The sequence below is a fragment of the Mus pahari genome, chromosome 19 (assembly GCF_900095145.1).
Source record: "Mus pahari chromosome 19, PAHARI_EIJ_v1.1, whole genome shotgun sequence".
Classification (NCBI taxonomy): Eukaryota; Metazoa; Chordata; class Mammalia; order Rodentia; family Muridae; genus Mus; species Mus pahari.
Genome location: NC_034608.1, coordinates 73809344 through 73836351, shown reverse-complemented (window position 1 = coordinate 73836351; position 27008 = coordinate 73809344). Strand labels below are relative to the sequence as shown.

The 27008-nt window shown below is 36.6% G+C and overlaps 1 protein-coding gene across 1 annotated transcript in view; it reads left to right on the top strand.

Moving 5' to 3' along the window:
* Galntl6 (polypeptide N-acetylgalactosaminyltransferase like 6) overlaps positions 1-27008 on the top strand; it is a 1056791-nt gene that overhangs the window by 402664 nt on the left and 627119 nt on the right. The window lies entirely within an intron of this gene.

Below are 27008 nucleotides of genomic sequence, written 5' to 3'. Positions count from 1 at the left end.
TTATTTTATGCCCCAACCTGCAGGACTTATCAACAGGGTTCTTGAGGGAAGGGTACTACAACAACAAATTTGGGGATCAGAAGACATGAAAGAAGGAGGCAAGACAAAAATTCTGTTCAAGCCTCATTTATTCAGGGGAAATGGGGCAGAGGGGGGGCTTTTTAAAGCTGAAACCTAAAACAGAATTTGCTCAAGTACACAGGCCAAACTGGTGGTGCTAGGAAGCACATTAATGTCAAGAGAATGTCCCCATGCTACAAAGGTTTGAAAATGAATGTCCTCATTGTGAAAGGTCCAGAAAGGAGTGCCCTCATTGTAAAGGGAAAGGAATGTCCTCATTGTAAAATGTTCCGAGTCGATTACTGAACAGAAGCAAGATAGTGGAAGAAGCCAAAGAGTGTTAGATAATGGTCCAGTGACTGGATTCCAGGGGCTTCTAGGCCCCAACAGTTTTACTTATTCACTTTACATTCTACTCACTGCCCACCTCCAGGTCACCTCCCCATCCCCCTTCACCTTCTGTTCTGAACTGGTGGGGGCACCCTGGGTTCCCCAAAACACACACATAAAGTTTCTGTGAGGCTAGGTGCATCCTCTTCCACTGAGTCCAGACAACGCAGCACAGCTAGAAGAACATATCCCATGTATAGGCTTTTGGGATAGCCCCTGCTCCAGTATTTTGAAGACCAAGCTGTATATCTGCTACATATGTGCTGGGAGGCCTAGGTCCATCCAGTGCATGTTCTTTGATTGGTTTTTACAGTCTCTGAGAGCCCCATGGGTTGAGATTAATTTACTCTGTTCTTCCAGTAGAGTTCCTATCACCTTCAGAGCTCCAATCCTTCCTACTATTTCTCTAAAAGAGTCCCAAGTCTTTATCCACTGTTTGACTGTGTCTGCTTCCATATGAGTCAGCTGCTAAGTGGAGCCTCTCAGATGATAGCTATGCTAGGCTCCTGTCTGCAAATATAACAAAGTACCATTAATAGTGTCAGGGATTAGTGCTTTCTCTTGGGCTGGAGATATGGCTCAGCTATTAAAGGCTAGGCTCACAACCAAAAATCTAAGAGTACAGGTTTTTGAAGTAATACCTAATGCTTCTTTTGTATTCTCTCCATGCCTGATGTTATGTCCCAATTTGTGTTTCTGATTTTGTTAGGTTGGATACTCTTTCTGTGATTTTAGTTATGGTGGATAAGGGGTTGTCTATTTTCTTTTATTAATTCTTTGTATTATTCTCATTGCATATATTCTGTTGATTTCAGCACTTAGTTTGATTATTTCCTGCCATCTACTCATCTCAGATGCATTTGTTTCTTTTTGTTCTAAAGCTCTCATGTGTGCTGTTAAGTTGCTAGTATGAGATCAACCTAATTTCTCTTCAAAGGCACTTAGTGCTGCTATGAACATTCACCTTAGCACCTCTTTCATTTTGTTCCTTAACTTTGTGTATGTTGGACATTCATTTTTATTGAGGTCTTCAATTATTTTCTTTATTTCTGTCTTAACCAAGTAGTCACTCCATAGTTGTTCAGTTTTCATGATTTCGTAGGATTTCTGTAGTTTCTGTTGGTGTTGTAATTCAACTTTAGTCTCTGGTGGTCTGTTAGAATACAAGGGGTTATTTCCACTATCTTGTATCTGCTGAGACTTGATTTATGTCTGAGCAGAGGACATAGTGTTGAGAGGAAGGCATGCTCTTTTGTGTTTGTGTGAAATATTCTGTAGATATCTTTTAGGTCTATTTGATTCATCACATACTTTAGATTCATTATTTCTCTGTTTAGTTTTTGTTTGGATGACCTGTCCACTGCTGAGAGATGGGTATTGCAGTCTCCCAGTATTAATGTATGGGTTTCAATGTGTGATTTAAACTTTAGTAATGTTTCTTTTACAAACAGAAATGCCCTCGCATTTGGGATATAGATGGTGAGAACTGAGATGCCATTTTGATTAATTTTTCTTTTCCCCATCTGGGGAAAGGCAATTTGGAGGAAGAACTGAGGACTGGTGACAGTGTTGGGGGAGGCAGAGATTCTGAGAGAGATGGGGAGTTTGGACTGCAGGCAGCCTAACTTGGTTTCTTCCAGTTTACTTACTCTCTAGTAGGTTAGGGATTCTCTGGCCCAGTTGGAGTCTGGGGCAAGGCGACTAGGAGGAAGGTGCAGGATTGGAGGACACGGTTGAGGATATTACAAAGTAATAAGATAGCAAGGGAGTTTGGCCAGCAGGAAGCCTACCTGTACTTCCTAGAGTCTGTGTGGTCTCTGGTAGAGCAGGAAGTCTCTGGCCAATTCAGGGCTATACTTTTGGTTAGGGGCTGATCTGTGGTAGAGCAAGGAGTCTTTGCCCCAGTTGAGATATAAGATATGGCAACTGGGATTCTGGGTTACTCTGGATAGGGGTGCCAGCAGCTGAGAGGGTAAAAGTGTTTGCCCAGCTGGTAGCCTAACTGGATTGTCCTCAGTCTGCTTCATCTCTGACAGAGCAGGGAGTCTCTGCTCCTGTTAGAGGCTGGGGCACAGCAGATAGGAGCTCATAGGACTGGGGGTGGGGTGGAGGGAGGCTGAGATAGTGAGAGAGTGAAGAAGGCTGGGGGAGGGCAGCCAACATGGACTTCTCTGTCTGTGAGGTTTCTGATAGATTTGAAAATCTCATTCCAGGCTAGTGTCTTGTAAAGCAGTTGGTCTCTGTCCAGTCGCAGGCTTGCTTATGGTACTAGGTGGTGGAAGACTGGGGATGGGTTGTGCAGAGGCTGAGTGGGGGAGTTTGGCAGGCAAGTAGCCTGCCTGCACTTCTACCAGTCTGGATGGTCTCTAGTAGAATCCCTTTTCATTTTTTATATGTATACATATATTATATCATATATATGATAATAGCCTTAAGTTTTATGCTAGAAAAGTAAAGAATTTTCTTTAAAATAAATGTCTCTAAGGGAAAATAAAGCCTTAGAATTAGAAAAGTCTATGAAAAAAGTAACAAAAGGGCATGTTAATGTTTGCATACATTCCCTTATGTAAGTTTCCAAGGTGCAAATAAGAGAAAACCAAGGGATTGTATGTGAGAAGGAGGTGTGTCTGTCAATAAAACTGAGCTGGAAGAAGGTACTTGTCACATCCAGTTGTTAAAAATGAAACAGAAGCACAAGATAACCAGGGCTTTGTTTATTTCTTTTCTATTTTTAAAAATTTAATAATACATATTACTTCTGCCCAACTGTTGGAATAAATATCCCTCATCCTAAATATATATAATTATCTCAGGCAAGAGCTTTATAAGAAAAAAGAAAGATTATAAATCCTATTTACTATAGTAATAAAAGAAAAAACAAATTCAATTATTTTTTTAAAATATATCATTTGTGCAGTATTATGTTGTATAAATATCACACACATTTGTAATTGTAGACAACACATACATGGTTCATTTACTCTCATAATCCAATATGAAAAAATTTGTTCTTGAAAGGGCAGATCAAAAGATCTTATTCATTCATTGGCATTTATAATGTATGCCTATAATCTGACCACTCAGAAAATTAAAGAATGGCATGGCTACTTTGTGTCCACACTAGGTTACCATGCATGACACTTTCTGGCTGATGTAGTCTGGCTGCCATTTTAAGCACACATGTCATATAAGCAAAAGAACAAAAAGAGACCTGGAGCTACAGATTGCTATAAGCCATCATTTGTGTGCGAGGATCCAGATATCTTCTCAAGTCATCTCTCCACTCCAAAGCCTATGTTATTATGAGGGTACATTTTTAACGAAAGTGAATACTAAAAAGTTATTTGGTTTTCTTCTTCTCATAGGAAACATTACAATATTTGATCTATGTGTCTCCACATAGGAAACAAAAGTTGGGGTCCAATGCCTATAGCGCTCACAATCCCAAAGCAGGCAGATTGTGAATTCAAGACTAACTTAGTCTATACTTAGGAATTCGATCTTAAGAAATAATTTAGAAAGAGAGCACAAGAGGAACTCCACAGTCAACCGGTGCCTGAAATATCATGGTTTAGTAGGCTGAAAGAAACAGTGCAAAAGGAGCTAAGGATTCAAGTTCTTTTGTATCGTTATATACAAGAGATGATTCAAAAAAACAAACAAACAAACAAACAAAAAAACAGAAAAAGAAAAAAACAAAATAACAACAACAACAACAAAAAAACCCAAAATCCTAGACTCTACAGTCATGGTTCTTTAGTCAAGAATAAGACTGGACTTCTTTTTCTTAGCCAGAAATCATTTATTTTTATGTTAGAACAAAGATCTGACCTAAAAGGCCTTTCAATTGTCATACTGACTTTCAAGAAAAGTAGCCAGAAATAAAGTGGAGATTTTTTCAATTTTGTAATGAATAAAATCAAGACAACTTGATGTGTAAACTACAGATGAGATTATTTCCTCTTGGAGGAAGTGTGAACGGTCAGGTTATAGGATTTTACTAGATTAGATTTATTAAAATAAATAATTCATGCTGACTACCAAGTTAAATCTTTATTTCTTCTTTCTTTGCTCAGAGGCAATTGAAGAATAAATCATAGACTACAAAATTATGGATGAAATTCGAATGGCTTCTTCTGATCAGAAAATGCATTAAAATCAAACATTTATTTTGATGTCATCTATTTTTTTGTTTAATTAAATATCAATGCTGTGACATTGTCTATGGATTAGTTCTCTTGGCTATAATAACAATGTAGATTATCTGTGGTTCATATGTTATTTGAAGCCAAACTACCCAACTTGAAATCTGGTTTCAACAACTACTGAGCCACCCTGAAAAAGTAACTTTACATCTTTACCATAGTTACCAAAATAAAATAAAAAAGGAAGAACGTCTGGAGATTCACACACACACACACACACACACACACACACACACACACACATACACACACCATATAATGTGTTTGATAAGTCATATTGTTGTCATTACAACTAAAATTTTCAACAGACAATAGACTAAAAGGTAAAGTAGAAGTATAAATCACTATTCTATCATCAGACATTTATGTTAAATTGCCTTCCACTTTGGTAAATAGTGTTAGTGCTTAATATAATAATTATTCTTAAATGGTTTGTCCTCTTTAATTTCCCCACACGTTCTCATATCTCATCAAGAAAACATATTTTTTCAATAAACATAGACCATTAGAGAACACCACAACCAAACAAAATATAGAACTGTAGAGCTCAGTCCCAGTGGATACAGCTACAAAAGCTGCACAAAAATCTCAAAAATAGAAGCAAAAATGTAAGATAATTCTTTTCTAAATTCCTTTGGCTGCCCTGGCAGCCCACATGAGCCAATTTTGTCCAGTGAAAGAACACAGTTTTTTAACCTATCCCTTTTGTAGATGTCAGTGCTGTGACTAGTTTTATGTCAATTTGGCACAAGCTGGAGTCATCTGAAGAGAGACAAGCACCCTCAATTGAGAAAATGTTTCCATCAGGCCCAGGTGTAGGACATTTTCTCAATGAGTAATTGATGGGGAGGACTCAGATCATTGTGTGTGGTGCCATCTCTGAGCTGGTGGTCCAGTATTCTCTAGTAAGGTAAGTTGAGCAAGCTATTAGGAGTCATCCAGTAAGCAACATCCCTCTGTGGCCTTTGCATCATCTTCTGCCTCCGGTTTCATACCCTGTTTGTCTTCCTGTTCCAATTTCATACAACGGTAGACTACACTGTGGAAATGTAAGCCAAATCCCTTTCTTCCTCATTAGAATCTTCCTAATGCAGATTCTTAAAATCTCATTACTACCTCTGGGATCTTATGAGTTGCCTTGTCCTATCTAAACCAGAGTTTCTTACTTTTACATGGGGACCAGAAAGTCACAACTTAACGCATTCAGTAAAGCAGTGTAGTGACAGAAGAAATGAAATTGCGACTGTGACATTTTTACTACAATTATCATTTTAACTGTCCTTGCCAATACCACAACCTACTTACTACCCATTGGCCTTCATTAGAACACATATTGATTTGTGTATTTTTTTTCAGAAATTGGAGATTTGGAGGAATTTTTTTATGACACTTTATAGATCAACATATTTGTTAACAAAATGTATTTACATATAGGTTTTGTTTTCATTTAAAATTTTTAAATTAAATGATAAATTATATAATTCTCCCTTCCCTTCCCTCTCTTCAGCACTGTCCATGTACTCTTCTGCCTTAGTCAAATCTATTACCTCTTTTTTCTTGTTATTGTTACATATGTTTATTAATGCATAAGTATATGAGTAAAACTTGGTGAATCCATTTAGTGGTCCTTGTCTACTTATAATTATATTTGGTATTGAATAACTAATTAGGGCTTTATCCCAGGAAAACAAATAACCCTCCCTGTCACTGCCTTCATTAGTAATCTGTGTTCTTTTTACAGGGTTAGAGTGTTGTCAGTTTTCTTACTTCTGCATTATGATATTAGGTACGGTTCTCTTTCAGGAGCTGTTTATGCAGGCATGATGTTGGGGCACCATAGTTACAGCTTCCCTATTATTATTGGGATATAGACTATACACAGCAGAGTTCTTAGTCTGTTTCTCTTGAAATCTTTCTGTTTCCTCTTCTGTAATGTTCTCTGTGCCTTATAAGTTGGAGTTACATTATAAGTGTAAGAATTGGAGCTGAATATCTTATGATCAGTGGTTATCCAAATAATGACAAGGTATGTTTTTCCATAATTGTCTCCATCTGATGCTTGAGGAGGACGGAGAGTTAACGCTCACCAGTGGGTATATGGATGCATATTTACAATGGAGTTAGGGATTATTTTTGTCTTGGTCAGTGTTCCATCGCTGTGCAGAGACACCATGGCCATACAACTCTGATAAATGAAAGCATTTCATTGGCTCTGGCTTACAGATTAAGAGGTTTAGTCCACATTCATTATGGCAGAGAGCATGGCAAGAAGAACAGGGTTGCTCAGGGAACAGAAAGAGAAACATTGAGATTGGCTTGGGTTTGTGAGAATCTCAAAGCCTGCTTCCTCCAACTCAAAGTCACACTTCCTAATTCTTTCAAATAGTGTCACTTCTTAGTGACTAAGCATTCAAATCTATAAACCTATGGGGGTTCTTCTCATTCGGAACACCACAATGCTGGATTTGTATCGTGGTGGTAGACTGATGAACTCACTAGCTCTGAGTAGTTGGGTAGGTTTCCAGTACTAGGAACAATTTATGTCCTTTGGGGGGGTTAAGTTCAATTAGACAGCTATCTTCAGGGAGAAAGTTTCAGGCTAGATCAGCTCAATACTCTGAGTTCTATATCCTTGGAATGCTCAGCAGTAAGGACTTACGTTCAAACCGTGGGAGGCATCAAAGCAGTAGTAATAACCAACATTGCTTTGGGATTCTCTTGAATTTCCCTGATCAACAACTCCAAGGGGGGGGGTGTCTCATGCCTGGCACTGCTTTTTAAAAAAAATTTTAATTTTTTTTAATAGTCTATGATGGGGTGGGTATATTTTCAGCCCCATTGACATAATTTAAAATATATGGTAATATATTTAAATGTTGTAATATTTTACCTATTTATCTAGCAATTTATATGTTCATAATCCTTGAGTACAGAACCATTTAACTTTTTTTGAAAATTGTATTTTCTTGAAATATATTTATCCTGTTTGACAGACAGTAGTTTTCTCTTGCTTCTGTCTACTCCCTCAGTCTAGTTTTACTCACACTTTTTTGTCCAATTCGTCAGTGATACTAGAACTCAGTCATCTTTGAATTTCATGCTCTTTGCCTGACATATTTTTCTCCATTGTTCTCCAGGGCATCCATGTGAATAAAAAATACAAAGGCATTATTCTAAGTATAAACTATGAAAAATAGAATGACATTGAATGGCAATTCCCAAGAATGGAAAATAAAACATGGCCAAAGAAGAAGCAATATTCTGTACCAATGTTGTTTCATGAGAAATCCTGCCTGCAGGATCCCATTTAATGGGTTAAGGCTGTTGCTCAAAGTGCCCAAGAGCTGTCTTGATAGTGGGTCCGTTGCTATGGAAGCAAGTTCAGTCTTAGAAACACTTGGCAGCCCCTTGAAGGGATTTTAAATTATTTTCCCTGATTATCAGGGAAAATAATAAGCAAATTATTGAAACATCTACAAATAGTCAAATAATCTGGAATCAATAAACGAATACCATTTGCTTTACATAGTTCAGCTTTGATTGGAAAACGGAAGTCAAAGATCTAACAGAATTATTTTTTTGTCCCATAATAACCTTAACAACACCTAAGACAGCCAAGTCTCTTTTGCATCATTTTCTACCCTGACAAATGTTAATGTTTGCTCAGCGTGGCTGCACCTGCCTAGAGCAAAGTCAGTATGATGCTTGGTTTGCTTCATTGGTAAATTGGCTCATTTTCAAAAAGTATAAAAACAGACTTCTGCTCTCACAGAGCTTTTGTGAAACCCTACTTACACCTGCTGGCCTATATCAGTCTTCATCTTTAGCATATTTCATTATAGAAATGCAAATCTGGAATGCAACACTTTGATGATCGTAAGTGAGATATATGTACATAATTCAAAGCTAAAGTATAGCAATATATCCATAAAGTTTCACTATAAAATTCAGTCTGTCTTCCTCTCAATTTCCCCAAAGGTACATTCTTATCTATTTTTGCGCCATTTATCTATATATTTTAAACATTAATTGGTGACTACTGTTGAGACTTACTGATTTATTTTTATTTGGGGCTATTAAGCTTATACTATTGATGATCAGTTTTCTATCTCTCATGCTTTCTCTCATCTTTCCATTTTCATCTCTGAGCAAAAATTTCATTGTCACAATTAGTTACATTTTTGACATGAACTAAGTGGCTTATTAAGACAGTAATTATTCCTTTGTGAAGTTTTAATTCTCTTATGAATTTTATAAGGCACCTATTTACTTGTATGGAGCTTTCATTACATTTTGCAAATAAATAGGATTTTTTAAATGGCATATAAATCTACATATACATAGAGCAATAACTGTAGGTTGATGGTTAGACATCCACATATTTAAAATCTATATGCTGTCTGATAGTCTGTTCTATCCCCTTCCCTGATGAGTCTTCTGTTCTAATTAGATCTGAATATTCTCCAGGCACTCTGCATCTTCCAGATGTTCTCTTGGTCTACACTGCAGAATCTGGCTTTCTCTCAATTCTTTCTGAGATCAGTTGTTTATTGGAAGTACATTATTATGTTGGGACTTTTTCATATAGTTTATTTATTAATATCTAATGACTCTGAGAATGAGCAAGAAGATATCGTATCTTAAATGATTCCATAAAACTGTATTTTTATTTTGACAGTTATATACATATATACAATGCATTTCATGGCATCCAGTCCTCATTACTCTCTTTTATAGCTCTCTCACACTTTAGTGAAGCACATTTTCTTCATAACTACTTCACTGCCTACCTCCTTTGTGTGTGCGTGCGTGTGTGTGTGTGTGTGTGTGTGTGTGTGTGTGCGTGCGCGCACGTGCACACATGTGTGTGTACTATCTTATGTTATAGTTACAGCTGCAATGTGGTTTTGACTGCAATAGCCACATCAAATCCAGAGATCAGGACTTCATAGCCGTCCTATGCCTTAACTCATACATTCTTTTTCTCTTTTCCTACAAAGTCTCCTGTGCTTTGGAGGGGAAATATAAATGTCTTCTGTAGGGCTGAACACTCAAACCTATTCATAGCACCTTGAGCACTTATGAGTCTCTGTGTTAGCATTAATACTGCAAAGACAAGTCTCTTGACCCCAGATCAAAACGCTCACCAATCTATTGGAATAAAGAAAAAAAATGAACAAGTAAGCTTGATTACATGCCCATTTGCTAAAATGTCAGTAGTACATTATCTGTTAGGCTCTGTGACCTCTCTAGCCACAGGTTTTATCGAAGTTTTGAGTGTCAGATATGTATTCTTTCCTATGGAACAAGCTTCCCCTCTAGTTAGAAATTGCTTAATTATCTCCTAAGCAGTCTTGAATAACTGGGCATATCCTGCCTAGGAGAACCTTCAACTGGTTAAGAACACTCCTCACAGTCTGACTCCCTGCACTGACTCTGTGAACGTTTGTCAGCAAGAAAGAAGGTTCTAGTTTGGTCTCAGCTTGTCTGCTCTACTTTCTAGATCCAAATTACACTCCATCTTTAGTAATATGCTTTTGACTCCTATTTCTGTGGTGCACCCAAATGAAATGGCAATAGTCCATAGTGTCTGGCAGGTCTCGGGGGCTCTCTGGCAAATAAACCACAGGGAATATTACACATCTGGCATGAAAATTTTACATTGAGAAGCCTGTGACTTCTTAGAGCAAAATGACCCACTCAAGCACAATACATATACTCGGTCTCTTTTCTTTAAAATTATTTTAAGTTAGTACATAAATTGGTATGTTTTAGTAGGGTTTTAATGCTTATACTGATTACAGTCATCTCTATAGCACTAGATTTGCAAAAATCTAATCTAAACATCCTAATCACTAAAAGGACAAACAATTTTAAAATTTTGTACTTCCTGAGATGTCAAAAGGGGGGGGGAGAGCCAAGAAATGCAATATTGTCGATAGGTTAATGTGGGGCATTGGGCCATGCACAGACAGACTGGTCTCCAGTTGAGCTGAGGTCTGAACCCTGAAAGGGTGGATAATTCACCTACATGACATGGTAGGCATTCCCTCATGCTCCTAGAACTCTGGTTCTTGACTAAGTTACCGCCCCCCCCACAGCCCCCACAAGAGAAACATGGCTAGAAGTCTCATAGACAATAGCCCAAGTTTCTGACCTTCAGGCTAAACTCCTCCCCAGTTACCTAGCAACAGTAAAGACCATAAAAAGGGCTGTTCAGCCCCTGCTGGAGCTCTTACTTATCTCTCTTACTTCTTGCCCCTCACTCTCACCCCTTCTCTCCTTTCTCTTCGTCTTCTCCTCTTCTCTTTCCTCTCCTCTCTCTCTCTTACTCTCTCTTTCTCTCTAGCCTTTCCCCCCTCTCTTTTTCTACCTTCTCTCTTTCTCCCTGCTTTTCTACAATAAAGCTCTAAAACCATACACAGTCTCTGCTCATCAAGGCTGCCCTCCCTCTTGCCAATGTTAGGAACCTCTTCCCTCATCCTTCTCTCCCATAACACCCAATGGCTTTAGCAAAGTAGCCCGGGGCTCCCAGGTAGGGCTGCCCCTTGCCTCCCCCTGAAGAATGGGTCAGAGGCTTGGATGCCCACCTGGGGATGAGTAGAAGGTAGATAGCAACCCTCCCACAACTGACTGACCAGAGCATAGGTGTAACACTGGCGGGGTGTGGATCTTCCCCTTCCCCCTCTTCCCCTATTAACCTCTTAACCTGTTTCCAACAGGTTAAGATCATCTCAATGTATTAAGATAATTTTTAGACTATGAATGGTTAATTGATATCGTATATTTGCTGTAGAAAATGAGCTCCCACCAATACTGCATATAAAGAAACTCATAGTTTGTCAGGTAGACAGAACTAGCCAGCACTGTCATTCACCAACTGATGAAGGTCTATGCCATTTCCAATTTCTTTTTCTTTAAGGTTTATTTATTTTATATATATGAATGTTCTTCTTTTTTTTTTTTTTTTTTTTTTTTTGGTTTTTCAAAACATGTTCCATAAGAGGGCATCAGATCCCATAGATAGATGGTTATGAGCCACCAGAAGTTTCTGGGAATTGAACTCAGGAACTCGGGAAGAGCAGACAGTGTTCTTAACCACTGAGCCATCTCTCCAGCCCTATTTTCAATTTTTGACTATTATGAATAAAATTGCAATGAAAGCGTTTGAACAAGTGTCTCTGCAGCAGGTTGAAGCATCTTTGGGTATATCCCAAAAGTGGTACAGCTGTATCTTGAAGTAGATTGATTCCCATCCTCCTGAGGCACCATCACACTGACTTCCATAATAGTGGTTGTTGTGTTTGCAATCCCACAGACAGGAATCCCCTTTATTCCACATCCTTAACAGCATCTGTTGTGATTTATTTTATTGCTCTTGGCCATTGTGACAAATTTCACAGTAGATTTGCATTTCCTGTTTATAAGGGATTTTAAATAATTCTTGAAGTTCTTCTCAGTCATTTGAACTTTCTCTTTTTTTTTTTTTGAATTTTCTTTTTTAATCTGTTTGTTTTGTTAGTCTCTAGCTTTTCTTAATTCTCCATATATTTTGTATCATTGTCCTCTATCAGATGTATAGTTGGTAAAAACCTAACCCTTTCTATAGGCTACCATTTTGTCCTATTGACAGTGTCCTTTGCCTGGTAAAAAGCTTTTCAATTTCATGAGGTTCCTTTATAATTGTTCACTTTAATACCTGCATTAATGGCATTCTGTTCACAAAGTCTTCTCCTGTGCCAATGAGTTCAAGGTTGTGCCCCACTTTCCCTTCCACCATGTTCAGTGTATCTGCTCTTACATTGAGGTATTTGATCCATTTAGAATTAAGTTACATGAAGTGTGAAAACTGTGAATCTATTTGGATCTACATGCAGCTACATTCAGTTGGACCAGCACAATTTTGAAGATGTTGTCTTTTTTTCATTGTGTAAGCTTTCTGTTCTTTCTGTTGTTTTTGATGTCCAGCCTTAATTGTTTATAGTTGTCAGAAAGAATAGTGGGTGTCACTTCAATTTTCTTAGATATCTATAGATTTACCGTGTGTCTAGTCATGTTGCCAATTTTGTAGCAAACTTCATGAGCTACTGAGAAGGTATGTTCTTTTATGCTTGAGTAAAATGTTCTGTGAATATCTGTCAGGCCCATTTGATTTATAATGTGTGTTAGCTCTAGAATTTCTCTTTTTGGATTTATTTTTTCAGGATTGTGTGTTGTTGAAGAGTGAGATGGTGAATATTCCACCTATCAGTATGTCAGGGTCAATATGTGATTTAAGCTGTAGTAGTGTTTCATTTATGACTGTGGATGCTCTTGTGTTTGATGTATAGATATCATGAATTCCATTTTACTTCTGGTGGATTTTTCCTTTGACTTCTCTGTAGTGTCTTTTCCTATCTCCTTTGATTAGTTTTAGTTTACAGTCTAATTTGTCAGATACTAAAATGGTTACCTTGCTTAGTTTTTAGGTTCGGTTCCTTAACTTTTTCTTTCCTTTTACTTCGGTATTAAGGTGTGTTTCTTAGATGCAGCATAGGGACGGATCCTGTTTTCACACTCAATCTGTTAGTCTGTGTCTTTTTTATTGTGGGATTAACACCATTGATCAGGAGGGTTTTTTTTTGTTGTTGTTGTTTTGTTTTTAACTTTTTCTCATCTTATTTTTCTATTTGTTTTCTTCCTCTCTGAGCTATTGGAGCTCCTTTAAGAAAATTGTCATGCAGGCTTTAAGAGTTTCTGAGCTAACATCAAGACTTTGACACATCATGAATTAGTTATTTTATAGCATGAAAAAAACGCAATTCTGTTTTATTTTTCTACCTAAAGTCATCAAGCCTCCTATTTCTTTCAGAAGCTTTCTTTATGCTAATAACATTGCTCAAAAGTTAGATGTCTATAACTGCATTGGTTACTGTGGGGTCCTTAGTTTTATCACATTGATTTATATATCTGCTTTTCAGCTACCTTAATTCTGTTGCCTTTTGTAGTTTCTGTCTATTGGGTTGGTTCATTTGTTTCTTCCTTATGGCTCTATATTTCTACAGGGTAACTTGAAATTAGGTGTTATGATGTAGTCTGTGTTTTTAATTTCCTAGGATTGCTTTTGGTATCCATGATCTTGTGTGATTCCATAAGAATTTTAAGATTGGTCCTTTTCAAGTTCTCTCTTGAACATTATTGGAATTATGGTTGAGTTCACTGTTTTCTAGATTGTTCTTGGTAATATCCTAGTTAGTTCTCATTGCTATGATAAAACAATGACAAAAGGCAACTTGAATAGAGGAAAGGTTAATTTAACTTATTCTTCTAATCACATCATATGGTAAGTCAGGGTAAGAGATCAAGCAGAGATCAATGAAGAAATCAAAGGAGCGCCAATCTTCTGGAGAGGTCAGATCAGGAACTTGGGAAAATTCCACCAGACCACGCCTCTCCTGGAAGAGAAAGGTCATAGAGCACATAGGCACCCCTCCCCTCCGGAAGGCAGAGGCTAATTACATTCCTCAGACCACAGAGGTGGCAGGAGCAGGGGTGGTAGGTGAGGAGATGAGGGAGGAGGAAGGAGGGAAGACCGACCATCAGCCACCTGTGGGTAGGGGAGGCCCAGAACAAGTAGACACATTCTGCAACAGCTGGCCACCTACAGACAAGAGACATCCTTGCAACCTCATGCCCTAAAGATCAATCAGTTTAAAAGTCACCCTCTTCTGCCAATCACATTATGCCTAATGACTACTGCTCTGAAAACTGTATAAAAACTCACTGAATGGACTGTGTGGGGTCATTCTCTCCATGTGCAGGGCGACCCCAGCATGCTGGAACAATAAAATCCCTTTTGCTTTTGCATCGGTCTCCGGCTCCTCATTGTTCACTCAGGGTGTCTCTGGTAAGGTAAGGCTTGCCAGAATCTTACACTTCACTGTCTCACTTACTAGCTTAGTCACATACTTTCCTTACATAGCCCCTGTCTAGGGATGCTGCCACCCATAGTAGACTTAACCCTCTTACATCCATTATCAATCAAGACAATGTCACACAATCATGCCCACAGGCCAATCTGATATGATTAAGGCAATTCTTTTATTTATTTATCTATTATTATCTTCTTTATTTACATTTCAAATGCTATCCCGAAAGTTCCCTATACCCCCACCCCTGCCCCTACTCCCCTACCCACCCACTCCCACTACTTGGCCCTGGCCTTCCCCTGTGCTAGGTCATATAAAGTTTATAAGACCAAGGGGCCTCTCTTCCCAATGATGGCCGATTAGGCCATGATTGAGGCAATTCTTAATTGAGGTTGCTTAATTTTTCCCAGATGATTCTACAATGGAACATGTTTACACTCAAAAGTAACATGATATTCTAACACCTGTAATCTTGCCCCATAAACATGTCATAGTTAAATCATAACTTTTCTTTAATAGCCACAAGATCTCATATAATAATAAGATTAAAATAATAATGTAAAATACTGTACAGAAATCTGTGGTCTTTTTAAAAGTCCAAAGACTCTTAACTCTGGGTTCCCATAAAAGTAAAACTAAGTTATATACTTATATAATTTTTATTTATATAATATATATATTTTTATAATTTATTATCACAATGGTAATGAACTAGGGAATGATATCAGTCAGATCAAAACAAAAACAAAATCTAGCAGTGGACATTGTATGGTTGAGCTCAGTGTCTACCACGTTGAACTTTTTGATGATCGTCTGGGCTCCAAACACACAGCCAACCCCACGTCTCCAGTTTGTCCATGTAAGTTTACATGCCTTGTGTTGTAGAATCTGGTCAGTCCAAATTCACACCTGCTGCTGTCTGTGACATATCTAGCAACTGGCGTGTTGCCTTCACCAGTAACCTCTCTTACTCTCTCTTCTTGGACTCCAACCTTTCCACAATAGAAAGGTACAAGCATATGCCACTTTCAGTGACAAACCTCCGATCCTACAATTCTCATTTCTTCAAAGGCAGCACCACATGGTAGTGTATTAAGCATCATTTTCTAAGTTCTACTATCCAAGTCGATGTGGGGCTTTGGCCCACCTTATACTACAACTTTAATATGCTCACCCTGAGTAAATTCCCTCACTGCCCTAGTGATGCACAAATATTTATGCTGATTTCTTATTAATTACAGCTGATTCTACTGACTAGCATCCATTGTCCCAGTAAAGGACAAAAAAAAAAAAATCTCACCTCCATATATTCCCAATCCAAAGTATCATACAAATGACCAAGTTAGTCTTCATGCACATGACATTATTGGTGGCCTTCATACAAATAACCCTGGTTGTCTTTAACTCCCTCTGTAATCTCACAAGCCAAGCCTCTATTGTCTGCTTTTCTCTTACTATACTTATCTTCCAAGCTCCCAAAACAGCTAATTAAGTTCCAAGTACTCAATGTATAAAACATTGATTACATGGACAAACTTTCTGAATTAATTATCAGTTTCTGAAGAAGTGTTTGTTATAATGATAAGAATGTTGGAATAAATCAAAGCTATGCACAATGCTGGAGTAAACATTTTGTTTGATTTTACTGTTTTCACTAAATAATTCAGGGCAAAATGTCTTCATAGACTAAAATATGCTTTACAAAATGTGCTAATTTCTTAGATGATATGTAGGTATCAGAAAATTGTAATCATTATAATAACTTATATTACTGTCTTCAAGACACAAATACATTCATTTTGTAGGAAATGTGTGTTATTAACTATTATATCATTTTTCTAAACAAAAGAATGTAACATTAGTGATCTGACCAAAAATAAAGACTAGCCCAAAGAAATTAATTGCATTTTAAATTATATAGTTTGCATTCATTTTACTCTGTACAAACACAGATAAGCATAGAAAGATGGTAACTACTAACTAACGATGAACATTAAAGCTTGAATAGCTGAAGATAATGCCAATAGAAGATCATTCATAGTAACGAAATATTTCATGTAGGTAGTTTGGCTAATAGTATCCTAATTAATTATCCCAGAAGGAATGCTAACATTGAGCTAGCTAAATATTTTATTATGGTATTTTAGATTATGAAACACCTTTAAGATAATACTTTCATTTCATTTTCATAATTTATTGTGTTCACATGTGAGAAATACATTGATCTTCTATATCATCGGATAATTGAAGCAAATTAGCCTCTAATCTAAAATTTAATTTTCCTTCTCAACCACCCTGTTCTTGGTTCATTCTCAGGCTAAAATCAATCTTTAAAAATATGACTGAAGAGCGAACATGAAATGTTAAATTCACTATAAAAATGTTATCAGCTTATCCTCAAAGATCCTGCCTTAGAAAAGATTTTAGGCATTCTACTTTATTTGTTTCTATTAGTAATTGAAAAACGAGGCCAATTATTCTTATGCATATAATCTTTTATATCTACTTAATCTGCAGTTACAAAATCATAAAGTAGAGCATTAGAAGATGTCACCTTATGTTTGTTGAAGGTATGTTTTTTAACTGCAAAATGTCTCCTTATATTCTAGTACTACCCACAAGTTTGTGGGGAGAAAGGGATAAGTTTTACATACTCTGAATTTGTGGCTGACAAAGATGACAAATGTTCACAGGATTTGAATATTAAGTAAGGACCTGAGTGGAGCACAGATGCATGCTTGACAAATAAATTCGATTGACACCAAATCCTTACTTTATCAGGCTGACAGGAAAATCAGTTACAATGTTTCCACTCCCCGGAGGCATAAGCAAGAATGGTGTAGAAAACTGTCTTGTGCAAAGTAATCCATTCTGGAAATCTCTGTTTTATTGTCTATCCTCTTAGGACGCCTGCCCATCATTTAAAGCAACAGCCTTCTTAAACCTCTCAAGTGCTTGGGTTCCGATTATTCCTGTCAGGGCTATTCCCTGAGGCAAGGATTTCATGTGCACTGCAAAGCCCTCTAGTCTGCACCCTGCACTCTTTTCCTTTGCCATTTCGCTGGCACACACTGGCTGTGCCATGCATTGACTTCTTCCTTGACTCTACCCCTGCAACTCTAATCACCGAAGTTCCCTCTCTATATCAAGTCAACATTCTTCCAGTCCTAAAGCTGTAGCAGTAACAAAGACACCAGACAGGCACTGGACTCTAAGTTCCTGAGGCAAGAACTCGAAGGGATGTTTATTTCCATGATAAAATCAAGTCACAGAAAAGGTTAGCACCTCTAAAATTACTTAGTTGGGAATAAAAGCTGCAGAGATTATATGTGCCATTTTCTGAGTCTGATGATTTGAAATCTTGGATTCTTAAAAGCAAATTTGTTTATTTTAACATATCATTTTGTGGATTTCATGCATTCACTCAGTTGATCTGTTTTGACAAAATTATCTATCTTTCTTAATAGTTTTAGTTTTCAATATGCTGTAAAACTCATATATCTCCCAATTCCCTGGGTATTAATAATGAATACTGGATAATTTCACTTATCTATTTTAAAGAACTATGTCTCAGTTAATTTTAGTTCACAAAGTTAATGACGCTATCTAATACATAAAAATCATTGTGCTCTTCTCATAGTCACCTCATTGTCCTCTCTTACTTACAAAGTAGTTTATTATTGTCCCTCCTATTGGAAATAGATTCTTTTATCATACAATATATCCTGATAAAAGTTCCCCCTCCCTTCCTCCCATTTCCCCTCCATTCTGCTCCCTAACTAGATCCAGGACTCTCTGTCTCTCAAAAAAGAACAAGCTTCAAAGAAAACAACAACAAGCATAAGATATAAGATATAACAAATCCATCACATCAAGGCTGTGCAAGGCAATCAACAAAGAACCCCAAGAGCAGGTACAAGAACCAGAGAACACACCTAGGAGTGTCATTAAAATACTAAGGTGAATGCTGTAATACATACAAACAGACCTGGTGGAGACCCCCGTCAGCACTGTGCTTACAGATTCAGTCTCCTTTAGTCTATATGAGCCTTGCTCAGTTGGTTTACTGGGACTTGTTCACCTCTGTCACCTCTCTCTTACCTCTTTTTGTCTCCCTTTTCTCAGGGTTTCCTGAGCTTTGAGGGATTTTGATTAAGACATCTTATTTAGAGCTGTGTGCTCCAAAGTCTGTTTGTCTGTCTGTCTGTCTGTCTGTCTGTCTCTCTCTCTCTCTCTCTCTCTCTGTGTGTGTGTGTATGTGTGTGTGTGTGTTATAGCTGGTTGTGGGTCTCTGCATCTGTTCACATCTGCTGCAAGAGATCCTCTGATGATGACTGAATAAGTCACTAATCTATGAATATAGCAGAATATCATTCAGAGTCATTTTATCACTACATCTTTTTTTCCAGACTAATAGTATTTGATTTTACCCTAGGTCTCTGGGATATCTTGATTATATAAGCAGTGTTGTGTATGGGTTCATTCTGTTTGGTGGAGTAATTTTTAAATCAAATGAGGCCTTATTCGGTTATTGTCACAAGCTTTGTGACACCATTGTCCTAACATACCTTTGCAGGTAGGACAGCATTTTAGATCAAGGTTTTGTCACTGAGTTCGTGGTTTAGGTAGCCTTCAGAGTACCTTTCTTTATCAAAGATACTAGAATATAGGGGTGAAGCCTCTATATAGGCATTGGCTAACCCTCTTCATGTTCAATAAGTTACTTTGGTGGTGTCTTCAGCAATGATACCTTGTTATCTTGGCAATATGTTGTATTCTGCAATCAAGATATACAGAGCCTCTGCCTTCTGCCTTCTGCCTCCAGCAATTGGGTCTTACCATCCTTTACTGTAGGCAGCCAATGTTATCATAAACTGTATAATTTAAAGGCTTCTGGGTCCTTTAAACCCAAAACTCCTAAGAAGTTTTCACTTATCTGGCACTAGAATTTTGCTTAGCACAAGCATTTTGTTTTAATAACTCATGATATCTAGGATCAGCATCCACCTAGTAGAATACCTCCATTTGAGTCTATTTTAAATATTTTTTAAAGTTTATAGAAGAGGGTTTTCATGTAAATTTTTTATACATTCTTAGTTTTGGTTCTCTGTTCCCTGTACCACATCTACTCTCCCATAGCACACAAACTGACTAGTGTAGAAACTTGCTTTATAAACACATGAAACTCAAAAAGAAGGAAGACCAAAGTGTGGATACTTCGTTCCTTTTTAGAATGAGGAACAAAATACCCATGGAAGGAGTTACAGAGACAAAGTTCAGAGTAGATACTAAAGGAATCACCAACCAGAGACTGCCCCACCTGGGGATCCCTCCCACAAACAACCACCAAAACCAGACACTAGGCAGTTGCCAACAAGAGACTGCTGACAGAAGCCTGCTATAGCTGTCTCCTGTGAGGCTCTGCCAGTGCCTGGCAAATACAGAAGTGAATGCTCACAGTCATCCATTGGATGGGGCACAAGGTCCCCAATGAAGGAGTCAGAGAGCCAGGGAGCTGAAGGGGACTGAAGCCCCATAGGAGGAATATCAATATGAACTAACCAGTACCCTCAGAGCTCCTTGGAACTATATTACCAATCAAAGAAAACACATGGTGGAACTAGTGGCTCTAGCTATATGTGTGTAGCAGATGATGGCCTAGTCGGTCATCAATGGAAGGAGAGGCCCTTGGTCTTGTGAAGGTTCTATGCCCCAGTATAGGGGAATGGCAGGACCAGGAATGGGAGTGGGTGGGTTGGGGAGCAGGGGGGAGGGGGTAAGTTATTTTCGGGGGGGAAAACTAGAAAAGGGAATAACATATGAAATGTAAATAAAGAAAATATCTAATAAAAAAAGAAAAAAAAACTCGTTTTATTCATTGAAATCATAATGGAAAACAAGAAATTGTCTTTCTAACATTTATTATATTTTATCAATTTTAAAAGAATTTATCTATTTGACTCTCTATGACAAATATTCTTTATTTTAATGCTTTATTTGGAAAATCATTGCAACTATTGATGGGGAATTCTCTTAACTCTGCTTTTAGAATACTCAACTTTAACTATATAATTCCTGAGTTCCTTTGACATGTGGAATCTAGACTATTTAATAAAAGCATCACAAAATTCCATTTGCTGCGAAAACTTTTTAGATTTAATCTTCAACTGTTTTTGTTTTTCAATCCGGTATAACACTATTTGCAGAGTTTGATAACAGAATATTAAAGAATATGACACCTTTATTGCTTACATTTTAAAAGTGATTACACCTTAGTTTCTCTTTGCTTTCTACATTTTAGTTGTATTTCATATATAACTATGTAACTATATACACATATATAGTTCACTTGCATATATATATATATATATATATATATATATATATATATATATATTCACTTGGGAAACAAAGCCCTACCACAGAATCTTTTATCCTTTTTTTCTCAATGGTCCTCATTTTTTAAATCATAGTTTTTATAACTACATGATATTGCTTTCCTCTGAATATTAGCAGTTGCTTTAAATATATAATAATTTTAACATAAAGGCAACATTCAAAAATTACCCAATATAACTCCTTACTATGAACTATCCAAGAGGATAAGTGGAGGTGCTTTCAGATGGTAATTACCTGTCTTACTCGTTACCTTTGTAAATAAAAACTGTTGAGGGAAGAAAAGTTAAAGAGCTCATCATAGTTATGGCTTCTTAGTCGTAGTTTGATGTGAAATCTAGGTCAGAGCTATTTAACCTCCAGCTTGGAATCCCCACACATAGCAGCAAAGCTTTGCCATGGCAAGAGAATGATCAGTATAGGTAGAGAAGCAGTCATTCTGTTCCTCATCATTTTCATGAATCAGCTAACCTTAAATGTAGCATGGGAATATAAATAAATATAATAAACAAACCAAATAGATAATTAGAGGAAAAAATTAGAAAGGAAAAGAAAATAGAGAAACTTCTAATTTACATTTTACAAACCTGTGAGAAAATGTCTACCCCCTGCATTGCCAAAAAGGAAAAATGGAATAATGGAAATTTGACAGATGCTTAAAACAGAGAAGGCAAAACTTTAAAAATGCCAAATATATTCCAGGATGTTTCCAGTGGCTGTTACTTCATAAAGCTAACAAGAATATTGACTTGTCATGGATTGAGAGACAATCACTACTTTAAAATTTTTTAAACAATTTTTATTAGATATTTTCTTCATTTACATTTCAAATGCTATCCCGAAAATCCCCAACCCACCCACTCCCACTTCCTGGCCTTAGAATTCCCCTGCACTGGAGCATATACTCTCTGTAAGACCAAAGGCCTCTCTCCCAATGATGGCTGACTAGGCCATCTTCTGCTACATATGCAGCTAGAGACAGGAGCTCAGGGGGTACTGGTTAGTTCATATTGTTGTTCCACCTATAGGGTTGCAGCCCCCTTCAGCTCCTTGAGTACTTTCTCTAGCTAATTTTATATGTACTTTATCAACAAAATCTAATAATCAAAGAAAAAATTTTACTTTATACATCAAGAATGATATTTTTCAGAGAAAATAAGTGACAAAATAAGTCTTTATAAATAGAAATACAAAAATGAAAAAAAAAGGAATTATTATTATTATTTGTTTACTAAATATGGCTTCTTCATTGGACCCCAATATTTGTTTTACAAAACTTGAGTATTTCACAAAATAACTGTTAGGAAAATAACCAAGAACCATGTATGTACACAAATATATTTGTTGGTGAATTGGCTAATGTTTTGTCTTTCTAGCTGATTTAGTTCTGTAGATTCATAGCCCCATTAAGAATTTTATATGTAGCAGTAAGCAAATATTGATTTGTATAGAAAATTTCAACAGAGGTTGAAGTAGAGACTATTAGAAAAGGTAAAATAATTGTGTACATATAAGGTTTTAGGACATATAACTGCTGTCATTACACAAAATATGAAAAAAAGCATATTTTATCATTTTGTTCTACAAACCTTTCCCCAAAGCTGAAAAAAGCAATTCGGATAAATCATATCTTAGTAAATACAATGTTTATATCAGTAGATGAGGTTGCAAAAAAATTTTCAGATGTAACTGAAATGATTGGAATAAAATACCACAATTAAGGATAATTTATAAAGCCTTGATTTCACATACAAAAACAAGTACATTTTAGAGCCTTACTTCTCAACATTTTCTGTTCCTTTGCACATGCATATATACTAAATTTGATAATACAATAGTGACCAGCATTCCAACTTCCATAAACACACACTAAGTACTTAGGGTCTAGTTTCTCATAGACACAATGCCTCTCACAATTTGTTCACCTCTCAAAGGCACACAGACAGTCAATCACTGTAATGTAAACTACCAAGAGAAGAAAATATATAGTCTATGTGCTCTGGTTATCACATGTTTAGGAGAGGAACAAGCATAATGTAAAATTTGGCATAAGAAAACAACCCCTTCTGACATCCTCAAAAAAATATGCTGCTTACACAAAGAAAAAATAAAGAAGGACATTTAAAGCAAAATTAGTAGCCGTCTACTGACAGTTCAGGGGTACAGAGACTTGCTCGCTTCCCCAGAGCAAGATAATATTGTGTGAACATGTTTTATTGATATTCATATTCAATCTGCCGTTTTTCTAAAATTAATCTTCAGTGGTTACTTCCAAGAAGACACGGATGAGTCTGTCAGTGAGGCATGAAATGGGCACTCTGCTTAAGCAACTGCACACCTGCTGGGATGGGCCTGAAAAGTTACTCATGTTTTTATAAGTGTTACAGATAAATAGTCAGATATGGGTATTCAAGGTCCTGTGAACTGAAGAAACAATACATGACTATATTATATTTTTATTATATATTATATATCATGTATCTCATACATCATGTATCATATATCAAGTCATGTATAGAAGAAACATTGAAATAAATAGAAAGCTAATTTGTTCATTTAAAATGCAGACTTTCTAATCTTAATGAAGTTGGATTTAATCACTTTGAAGGTCCGGACTTTGAATAGTTTACTGAAGACCTCTTTAAGCCAGGTGAGGAAGTTTCCATTCTAGATCCTCTTGAGGGTATGAAGGTAGGTGCAACAGCACAGTGGTTTGGGGACAGTCTAGGCAGCAATAACTATTATTTATTATTAATTCATAATAATAGTGGAAAATTTCACACTCAAATACCTTATCAGATAGATGCTATACACATTTTCCACGTGTCAATCATCTTCATAGGAACAATTGGAAATCTATGATATATAAAGACCTGGTATTTTTCTTCCATGTATACAGAAATTAAAAAGAGCTACAAACACCCTTCCGTGAGATAGAGTCTGCACCTAAAGACAGAGTCCTAGACCTCAGTTATCTTAAAGATCATTATGTTCGTTTATAAATTCCACTACTCTATTTTTAATTTTTTTCTTTTAAATTTTGACATCAAAATAGCAACTCTGATAATCATTTAATCCCCAAACCCTTTCTCAGATAAAGTGATCAATATTTGCTTTCAGGAAAATAAATAACTTTATTTCCCTTAGGAAATAAAGCCCAAATCCTCAACATCTCATTATTGATCCACTAATATGGATGGGTGCCTAATATGTGGTGACCACCTTTTAGATGTTGGCGACATTATATTGAGTGGCAAAGCCTCTTTCTTTTTCCAGGATGTACATTCTCCCTGAAAGTCATTGATTTGATAAAAACATTAATTCACAATAGTAAGTAATTTGTGAACAAAAGCAGAGGGATCAAAGTGTCTGCACATTCCTGTAGTTCCAGCAGCTATAGGACACAGAAAAGAGAATCACATGTGGTTCAATTTTTGTGGTCCACACGGGGAATTTCAAGGTTATGTAGAAAAGCACTCCTTTTAAAAGGGAATAGGAAAGGAGAAGGGGTGGGGCATGTATGAGTGAGAGAGGAGAGTGGAGGCTGAGGGAAGGTAAACAAGAGGAGGAAGAAAAAGAATGGAAGAAAGGGAGAAAGGAGGGGAGGGAGGGATAGTGGGAGGGAAGCAAAGAAGGAAGGAAGGAAGGAAGGAAGGAAGGAAGGAAGGAAGGAAGGAAGGAAGGAAGAGAATGAGGAAGAAGAGGGAAAGAAAATGGAAAGGAGAAAATGGATTAAAAGCTTTGAAATTCATCTCTATGTTAGAGTATTGATGAAAGATCTCTACAAATAAACAAAGCTCAAAGGCAATCATGGAATTCTGAGTTTCCACACTGCTTATTCTCACTGGTTTCTTTATACTATCCTTTCAATACTTACATCTGTGAAACAGTTCTAATAACTTAAAGCATCCCTGGAAGTTTTCCCCTGAACTAAACCAATTTTATGTCTTGGTATTTAAAGTTAGCAGATATTTGTCTCATAAAATACATTTATTAAATATTTATTTAGCACTGCATTTCAAATTTTAGTTTGCACAACTCAATCATCCCAGATACTTCATAAAGTTAACTGTCTCCGACACCACTGTCTTAGTCAGGGTTTCTATTCCTGCACAACATCATGACCAAGAAGCAAGTTGGGGAGGAAAGGGTTTATTCTTCTTACATTTCCATACTGCTGTTGATCACCAAAGGATGCAGAACTGGAACTCAAGCAGGTCAGAAAGAAGGAGCTGATGCAGAAGCCATGGGGGGATGTTCTTTACTGGCTTGCTTCCCCTGGCTTGCTCAGCTTGCTATCTTATAGAACCCAAGACTACCAGCCCAAGGATGGTCTCACCCACAAGGGGCCTTTCCCCCTTGATCACTAATTGAGAAAATGCCTTACAGCTGAATCTCATGTAGGCATTTCCTCAACTAAATCTCCTTTCTCTGTGATAACTCCAGCTGTGTCAAGTTAACACAAAACTAGCCAGTACAACCACCCCTTTTTTAAAAGGTTCAAATCCTGTCTCTTCATAGAACTTGGAGGGGTAATCCTTTCTTCCTTGGATTGCACCAAGCTCCCTGGTTCATCAGAATTTGCTTTATAGTTCAGTGTATTTAATTCTACACATACCATGTTTTCTTCTCACAGTAGCCATTTTATAAATCAGTCATTATCTTCTTAATCATGATATGTCCTCGGCTTTCTCAGGCCTGCCAAGACACTGTGTACATTTTCAATTTCCCTACCCAGTGGTGCATTTAGCACACAATCAATACACATCCTAAACTGATAGTCGTAGCAATCTATAAGACACTCATAGCAATGCCATTTTAACCAGGAGACAAACACGAGGTGCACTGTGAGAAAATCAGTATAAATCCCCAGTTTAAGTAGCCAATAACTCCTTTGAGTATACAACATCAATTATATACTGGAGAAGTTGTTTTCTCCTTGAAACTTATATATTTACCCACAATATTTAATTTCAAGCTTTGATGATTTAAAACATCACATCTATTTTTTTAAACTATTTTAATAATAGCAACCGATACAACATTTCAGAAATTAAAAAAGAAAGCATTCTGGGATGAATATTCATTTCTTATAATGAGTTACATTATAGTGTATCAATATTCTTGAAACTGTACAAATATAGTTTCATAACAATAGTAAATATTTTTAATGTTATAGTATTCCATTTGTTATTTTAATTTGGATTCTTCAGTTTTGCCAGTTTTGTTTTCTTTTTCTTTTCTTTTTTCTTTTTAACCAAAGAAATTCAGACTCATGGGGATCTCATGACTCTGGGTACTAAGAGTTAAAATAACTTCACCACGTTTGCAATAAAATCTGTTGCCCTCATGTCTAAAAATGCAATATTTTAAAACCTAGTTTTATGAAGTCAGTAAATATTTTCTAATATACCATATATATTAATGTACCTGTTTTGTTACATAATTTTAAAAAGCCACTCATTTATTTGAAAATTTTTTCTTCTGGGAATTTACCAGTCTGAACACTAAAGTGTCACACAGAGTAAATGAATTTCTTTCTAAGAGGTTCTAATGATTAGACCACTATACATTGTCTATATTTGTAGTCTGCACTGTGGCTGATTTTGAAGCCATGGATTAAAAATATCTCTACAAAAGTGTGAAAAGAATAGGAGCGGTATGTGTTGCACTTTACTTAGGGCTGCATAATTACATGTAAAATTACCAAATGTGATGAATAACCTGTTACTTGTGGACAGTCTTGATAATAAAAGCAACATATTCTTGTACCTTCATTATTAAATACAATTTATAGAATGAAGTGTAAATCAAGGTGTAACAGGATCTGAATGTCAAAATCATTTCTACTCTTTTTTTTTTTTTAATATTTGCCTCTTTAATTTTCAGTCATAAAAGAACACTTGAAAACAGGAAAAAAGGACAACCCAGAAGCATTTTGTTTTACAAACAAAGGATATTTTGGAAAAAAAAATGCCTTTATGCTAATTTTTTTACAATTTTTAAAAGATTTATATGTTTTATGTTTTTTTCATATTTTAAATTATTA